The sequence below is a fragment of the Cebus imitator genome, unplaced genomic scaffold (genome assembly GCF_001604975.1).
Source record: "Cebus imitator isolate Cc_AM_T3 unplaced genomic scaffold, Cebus_imitator-1.0 Scaffold715, whole genome shotgun sequence".
In the NCBI taxonomy this organism is placed as follows: Eukaryota; Metazoa; Chordata; class Mammalia; order Primates; family Cebidae; genus Cebus; species Cebus imitator.
Genome location: NW_016108030.1, coordinates 296,161 through 305,155, shown reverse-complemented (window position 1 = coordinate 305,155; position 8,995 = coordinate 296,161).

Below are 8,995 nucleotides of genomic sequence, written 5' to 3'. Positions count from 1 at the left end.
TAGAAGAGACAGAAAATGCTAAGTGTTGGTTAGGATTTGATTTGGAGCAATTGGAACTCTATATAGTCCTGGCCATCACTTTGGAAATAGTTTTGACAGTATAGTACTACATATATATTATAGCTCAATATATGCATGTCTTGTGATCTAAACCAGGCATAACACACCTAGTTATATACCTGTATTGGTCTGGCTGGGCTGCCATAACAAAATACATAGCCTGGGTAGCTTAAACAACAGAAATTTGTTTCTCACACAGTTCTGGAGGCTAGGAAGTCCAAGATCAAGGGGCTGGCCAACTGGGTTCCTAATGAGGCTTCTCTCTTCCTGGCTTGTACATGGATGCTTTCTCACTGTGTCTTTGCATGGTGGGGAGAGCTCTGCTGTCTCTTCCTATTATGTATGTATGTATGTACGTATGTATGTTTTTGAGACAGAGTCTCACTCTGTCTGCCCTGGAGTGCAGTGGCATCATCATTGCTTATTGCAGTCTGGAACTTCTGAGCACAAGCCATTCTCCTTCCTCAGGCTCCTGAGTAGCTGGGACTACAGGCACACACCACCATGCTCAGCTATTTTTTGAAATTTTTTGTAGAGATGGTAGTCTCACTATGTTGCCCAGGCTGACCTCAAACTCCTGGACTGGCCTCAAGGGATCCTCCTGCCTCGGCCTTCCAAACTGTTGGGACTATGGGCTTGAGCCACCGTGCCCAACCTCTTTCTCTTCTTATAAGAACACCAGCCCTATCAGATTAAGGGTCGACCCTTATTACCTCACTTGAACGTTACCTCTTTGTCGCAGGCCCTATTTTTGAATACAGTCACATTGAGTGTTAGACTTCAACATATGAACTTTGGGCACAAGGACAGAAACATTCAGCCGATAATAAAAAACAGTAGAGATTGTGTGCATAGGTTCTCCAAAATACATGCATCAGAATATTCGTAGCAACACTACATTTGCAATATTCAATCTGGTAATTAACTATCAACAGTAGAATGGATAGACAAATTGTGGTATATTCATATGATGAAATGCTATATGACAATGAGAAGGAATGATTTACAATCACATGCAACATGCATGAATCTCACAAACATAAAGTGAAAGAAGCCAGACACTAAAATACTTACTGATTTCATTTATATATAGTATAAAAGCAGGGAAAAACTCATCTCTGCTGTTAGTGTTAGAAGACAAGACAGTGACCAGTCACCTTTAGCAGAGTGGGGTGAGGGGGAAGCCCGTGACAAGAAGGGACATGTGGACTTCTGAGGATTATTCTCTCTCGATCTGGATCCTGGTTAAATGAGTGTATTTACTTTGTGAAAATTCTTTTAACTGAACACATTTGGTAAGTGTACTTTTCTCTTACTTTCTTCCTTTCTTTTTTTCTCTTCTTTTCTTTCGTTCTCTTTTGAGACAGGATTTTGCTCTGTCTCCCAAGCTGGAGTGCCATCACATGATCACAGCTCACTGCAGCCTCTACCTCCCAGGATCAAGAGATCCTCCCAGCTCACCCTCCCAGTAGCTGGGACTACAGACTTGCACCACTATACCCAGCCAATTTTCTGTATTTTGTATTTTTCATAGAGACAGGGTCTCACTTTGTTGCGCAGGCTGATCTTGAACTTCTGGGCTCAAGTGATCCTTCCACCTCAGCCTGCCAATGTGCTGGGATTATAGGTGTGAGCCACTGCTCCCAGCTGACATATGTACTTTTCTATATGTATATTATACTTCAATAAAAAGTTTGAAACAGAAAATGAGTTCTACAGGTAATATTGTATATTAACACATCCTGTTTGTTAGCGTTCATTAAATATTTACACAGAACATGTCACAGTGGACTTGACCCAGACCTGGCCCTATACATGTATAGAATAGTTATTCTCATGTCGCTTTTCCGACCTTACTGTGGGATCCTGATTTCCTAATATAGTTCTAAGTGTGATTTAAAACAGAATAGAGTAGGGATGTAGTATTCAATTCACTGCCATTCTCAGAGGGAGAATTACAAGAAAGCTACTGGGTAACCATGTCAGCGTGTTGGTAAAAGATAAAGGAATTATGAAAAAGAGATAGAAATGTTTACATTTAAGATTTTATTTTAGATTTCTACTTTGGGGCCTAAGGACTTTTGGTTCCAGGAAAGAAGGACAATGGAGAGGATGCTGTCCCATTCATATTCCAGCATGCTTTAGAACTTAAAAATAGAGGCCCAAAAGAGCCACAGACATGGGCTTTCTAGGAACCAAAATCTGCTTAATGGCTCAGCGCCCTCTAAGCCATGCTCAGCACCAGAAGAGGTGGCTTGAGAGATTCCTGCCTCTGGATGAGTGTTCATTAATTCTCCCTGCTCCTGCCAGTGGCCAATGCTGCTCGCTGCTCCGTTCCTGTATCCTTGTGTTGCCCTGGCAAGGACAGCATACGTTGGCTTTATGCAAAATTATCCTCATGGAAGTACTGAGTTATGGCAGAAGTCATTAGGAAAGGAAGGAACTGCTATATTCTTATCTAGATCTTCTTGAGTCTTTCTGTGGAACTGATTGATGTTCTGAAAGCCCCCAAGGAGCAGGCTGGCAGCGTGGGCTACTGCTGCAGAGTGGCAAGAAGAATTTCTCAGTAAGGCACTTTACTGTTAACATAGTGGGTACAGACTTCATCCAAAGGCATCGTGTGTCTCAGCTACTGTCAGTGTCTCTCTTCACTGGAATGCAGACTTGCTAAGGCCAGGGATTTATGTCTGTTTTATGAACTTTTGTGATCCCAGCACCTAAAACAATACTTGGCATATGGAAGGCACTCTACTTGTTGAATAAATGGGGGGTATGTGGGAAAGCGGGTAAGAGAATACAATTAGTATATATGAGGGATGTCAGAGAAAGGAAATTACAGTATGTAGGGTCAATGGAGTATTACCTTGCTGTGTACATCAGGCAATGGATCAATCATGGCTGTACTCCCATCTCCTGCTGTGGATCCTGATACTCTGGAATCTGGGGTCAAGGAGACATATTCGTGACTCTTTTTGTTTCATTTTTGAGTTAGGGTTTTGCTCTGTCACCCAGGCTGGAGTTCAGTGGCACGATCTCAGCTCACTCCAGCCTCAACCTCCGAGGCTAAGATGATCCTCCCTCCTCAGCCTCCTGAGTAGCTGGAACTACCAGCACATGCCACCACACCCAGCTAAATTTTTTTATTTCTTGTAGAGATAGAGTCTCCCTATCTTGAACACCTGGGTTGGTCTTGAACTCCTGGGCTCAAGCGATCCTCCTGCCTCCCAAGGTGCTGGGATTTTAGGCATGGGTCATCTGACCCAGGCTGTAGTTGTGACTTTTAAAAGCTGATAATGAAATATGCTGATAGATAAGTCCATTTTATGGGCATGTTTCCAATATTACGAATCCTCATATGTTTGGGGAAGTATTTGAAAACATGGCCAAATAAATTCACTTTGTTAGTGGGTCACAGTTATGATTCCACCTCATAAAGTGAGCCTTGTTTACCAACAGATACATTCATGAAAAGCATGTGACATTTTGGTAACCTGAATAATATTTTCACACCTAATCCTAAAGACATTGTGGCTTCATTGCTGATATTCAATGACAGTGACTCTTAGCCCTTCAGCATTAAGTGTCTCTGCCCCCCCACCCACACACCCCATCTCACTGTCAAGTAGTTAATGATCTATAAACAAATACTGAAATGCCCTAAGGGGGCCCTCCATTTAAAGAGTCCTTGAATCATGTGATAATGGAAATATAGTAGTCCACCAGCTGATTTATGATTTGTCAGTTTAGGGTTTTTATTTTTTTTTGAGACTGAGTCTCGCTCTTGTTGCCTGGGCTGGAGTGCAGTGGTGCAATCTCAACCTCCGCCTCCCGGGTTCAAGCGATTCTCCTGTTTCAGCCTCCCTAGTAGCTGGGACTACAGGCACATGCCACCACACCCAGCTAATTTTTTGTATTTTTACTAGAGACGGGTTTTCACCATGTTAGCCAGGATGGTCTCGATCTCCTGACCTCACGATTCGCCCACCTTGGCCTCCCAAAGTGCTGGGATTACAGGTGTGAGCCACCGCGCCCGGCCATTTTAGGTTTCTGAAGTGAAGTTCCACTGGTATTTTCAGATAGTGCAGGTTTTTAATTTGCTGCACAATAATACCAGATTTTCTCTAGTATTTTCTTTCAGGAGAAAACTTTCAAAAATATTAACCTGCCTTTGCAGTTTCCATTGTTATGAAATGCCACTTTGTGTGTGCACATTTCAGCTTCTTAAGCAAACAGTGGCTACAGAGGGTATTAATATCCATGTAATGATATCCACCAGTTTCTGGGTGTTTATGTTGTTCCAGGCACTTTACAACCTACTGCCTCATTTAAACAACACCCAAAGCAAGGCTTCGTTTTCTTCATTTTCAGGCTGATTTGGGGAACCTGAAGAAAGTGTATATGGGGATTCTCTGGACTGTTTTTACAACTTTTCTGTAAGCCTAAAATTTTATTCAAACAAAAATGTTTAGTTTGTAAAACCTGGGTGTTAATTTAGAGAGCATCTGGCTGCAACTGGGGTGGGTGTGAGTAACGCTGCTGCTCTGGCTAATATGCACATTAGTCCAAGCCAACATCTCCATGAACTACAACATGGGGTTCAGCTTTCTTTAATTCCTCATTGCTATTCCTAATAAAGCAAGATGTTAAAGCTAACTACATGCTCTATTAATTATATGAAGGTGAACTTGAGTCATATTTGTTACTGAAGATGATTAATAATTACCAGTTCTGCACACATTTCTGGTGCATTTCAGTAAATAAACAGGGTACGTTGTTGGGCAGTAATTGATTAATTAGCACATTCATCCTACACAGCTCAATGGTCTAAGGATGCTGAGTTTGAGATATTGCTCATAATTATTACAAGAAACAAGTCTGTTTCATTTCTCAGTTTATTCTTCTGTACAGGCAGGTTTTTTTTCCCTAAATCGAATGCTTAATGGTTCAAAACCTTATAGGTTTTATTCAGATAAATCAACTCATGAAAAATTGCTAGTCATAATCACAGAATCTTGTTTTTGTGTGAACTAGGGTGAAAACTTTTTACGAGGCTAATTTTAACACTGGATCTTGCTGTTAAACTGGATCAAATACTGTAAATATAGGGCACTTCCCCACCACGCAGGAAATGCTCATTGAGCACCTATGCGCAACAGGGGCACTGGAATCTCATTTGCTTCCCAACCACATCAAATAAGCTCAGGATTGCAAGTGTCATCAGGTTGGCACTTTGCAGCACCAAGCAAATATACTGAGTAATCTTCATAGGAGGATAACAGCATGCATTGGTTGTCATTTTAACCATGCAGCAAGTTAGGAATTTTGTTCTAATTTATTGAGCCAGCATGCAGTGGAGAGATGGTATAGATGCAAGAGCTATGGACAGGGAGTCAGGAGTCCTGGGTTCTTTTTTGTTTTGTTTTTGAGATGGAGTCTTGCTCTGTTGCCCAGGCTAGAGTGCAGTGGTGCAATAATGGCTCACTGCAACCTCCACCTTTGGGTTCAAGTAGTTCTCCTGTCTCCGCCTCCTGAGTAGCTGGGATTACAGGCACACGCCACCACACCTGGCTAATTTTTGTATTTTTTTTAGTAGAGACAGGGTTTTACCATGTTGGCCAGGCTGGTCTCAAACTCCTGACCTGTGATCCGCCGGCCTCTGCCTCCAAAAGTACCGGGATTATAGGTGTGAGCCACCATGTCTGGCAAGGGTTCTTATCTCTATTCTTTCTGGAAGAAGCCACGTGGCTATGGACACATCACTTTCCCCTTCTCTAAGCATGGATCACTCATCTATAAAATGAAGGCTTCAACCAGGAACAATGAGGTGCAGTAAAGAGGCAGACAGACCTACCTTTGAGTCTGGACTCTCTAACACTAGTCAAATTATTTTAGGGAAATTATTTAACCTTTCTGAGTTTTTGCTCTGCTTACTTGAGTTTATTGTAGGATCACACAAGACATGAAAATATAAAGTACCATATGCATATCTGTTATTAATATTAATAACTTTCTTAACTGGTTGATGCTAACGTGATATGTATTTCATGGATGCATCAACATGCCCATGTGCTGGTCTAACAATTGGGAATTTTTAACATGTTTTATGCCATTATTAAAACTGCAGTGGGTAAGAATTTCCAGTGTATCTTGATAATTTACTGCTAAGTAGAAAACACAGTCTGTATAGTATGTCTGGGATGATCCTATTTCTAAATTTACATATGCAAAGAAAAAAGAATCTGTATAACATGAACTCAAAATGATAAAAGAATAAATGCAATATATATATGGGCATATACATACATACCTTTTTGTTTGATATGGAGTCTCACCCTGTTGCCCAGGCTGGAGTGCAATGGTGTGATCTTGGCTCACTGCAACCTCCAACTCCCTGGTTCAAGTGATTCTCCTACCTCAGCCTCCCGAGCAGCTGGGACTACAGACACATGCCACCACACCAGGCTAATTTTTGTATTTTTTGTTAGAGACAGGGTTTGACCATATTGGCCAGGCTGGTCTCAAACTCCTGATCTTTTAATCTGCCCGTCTTGGCCTCCCAGAGTGTTGGGATTACAGGCGTGAGCCACTGTGCCCGGACTAAATGCAATATATATTAAGCAAGCAACTGTTACTACTGAGAGAGAATGTTCTAGGAGATATGTACATGTATATATGTGTGTTTACATATGTAAATTTGTTTGTATACATACTTTTTTTTTTCTTTTGAGACAGAGTCTCACTCTGTTACCCAGGTTGGAGTGCAGCGGCAAAAGCTCACTGCAACCTCCACCTCCCAGGTTTAAGTGATCCTCCTGCCTCAGCTTCCCTAGTAGCTGGAATTAGAGGCGTGCACCACCACATCCAGCTTATTTTGTATTTTTAGTAGAGACAGGGTTTCACCATGTTGGCCAGGCTGGTCTCCAACTCCTAACCTCAGGTGATCCACCAGTCTCAACCTTCCAAAATGCTGGGATTACAGGTGTGAGCCACCGAGTCCGGTCAACATACATGTATCTTTAAGTTTACAATCCATTGAGTGAGACAGATAAATTAAGCAACATATCTATTATGTGCTATTACATAATACCATACATTGTCAGCTGGCTTTGAAGAAAAACAGAGTAAGAGAATAGAGAGTAATGGTGGTACTACTTTCGGAGGGTGGTCAAGGAGGCCCCCTTGTCTGGTGAGAGTTGGGCAGAGCTGAATGCAGCCAGTTAGTGACCCAGGCAAGCTGCAGAGGGAAGAGCGTCCCAGAAAGAGGGAATGGCAAACACAGAGGACCTAGGCAGGAATCATAGCAGATATACTCCAAAACCCTGACAGTGGTTATCTCCAGGTGGTGGAATAAAAATTGATTTAATTTTTTTCTTATGCTTTCCTGTTTTAAAATTTCTTTTTAAATCTTTTATGTGTTTTTGAAGAAGCTATGTTATGTTACTTGTTGTCTGGAATGAGGGTACGTTTCCATAATTATAAAAATCAAAAACTCTACAGGCATCCTGAAAGACAATCTAAAGAAGAATGTTTATGAGTAGTTTTGAAAGCTTATGTCCTCTATAAATTTTTGTTTTCATGGCGTTAGTGCCAAGATTCTATGAGCTGTGGTGAGAATTAAGGGAGCAGAGAGGTTTCCACCTTGGCGACGATGTTCAAAGAAGCGTTTTACATGTAAGTTTTGGTCATGATAACCAGTGTGGTGTTTGTAGAGAGATATAGAACCATCTTGCTTTCAGCTCCTTGTCCAGGCCTTGCTGCAAGAATGCCAGAGTATTTCCTAGACAGGCCGTGCCTGCTGGTAGATGATGCTCAGGAAACACGGTGGCAGTTTAGGATGTCTTCAGAAGATGGGATGAAAGGTGTCAGGTAGAAATAGTTTCGCCGTTTTATTATATCTCATGTATGCAGTTCACAAGGGACTATACTGCAAAACGGAATATTAGGAGATAGATCTTCCATCTCTTTTTGGGTACTTGCAAATATTAAAGCTTGGAGATGGCACTGCAGACACCCATCCTGTCTACAAAGCAGACATAAAAAGGAGATGCTCTGGTTTGTACACGGACAAAAAGGCCCAGTGAAAGCTTCTTATTCTCATTTCTAGTTCATCTTTTTCCGTCAAGATCTTCCAGCGCAGAAGGTATACATGAGATCAGTTCAAATAAAAATGCTCTCAAAATAAGATGTTTCCATTAGTTTTAGTTTTAGGTTTTTTTTTAATTTTTTTGAGACAGAATTTTGCTCTTGTTACCCAGGCTGGAGTGCAATGGTGCGATCTCGGCTCACCGCAACCTCCGCCTCCTGGGTTCAAGCAATTCTCCTGCCTCAGCCTCCTGAGTAGCTGGGACTACAGGTGCCTACCATGATGCCCAGCTAATTTTTGTATTTTTAGCAGAGACAGCGTTTCACCATATTGACCAGGATGGTCTCAACTCTTGACCTTGTGATCCACCCACCTCAGCCTCCCAAAATGCTGGGATTATAGGCGTGAGCCACCACGCCCGGCCCTCCATTAGTTTTGATGACTAACAATAACCAAGAGCTCAGTGCTGAGACTGAAACCCAAAAAAATGAAGGACCTGATCCCAGTCTAAAGGGGGTGTTGTATTTGGCTTCAGTCAAAATGATCCCTTCCATAAGAAATATGTGTTGCAATGAGCTATTTTTAAACGATGCAATATTTTGTAACCATTTAAAATCATAGGCCTTTTGGATAGTAGATGGGGGCGTTTAAATTGGAAGGTATTTTCAAAATATTTTCATCCATTGTTTCCAATAAATGGAAGAAAGCTGGGGGAAGAGACCACCGCCTTCTTGGGTGATAGGTGACGCTGTGGCCAGGCGCAGAGGCTCCTGCCTGTGATCCCAGCACTTTGGGAGGCTGAGGTGAGTGGATCACCTGAGGTCAGGAGTTTGAAACCAGCCTGGCCAACAT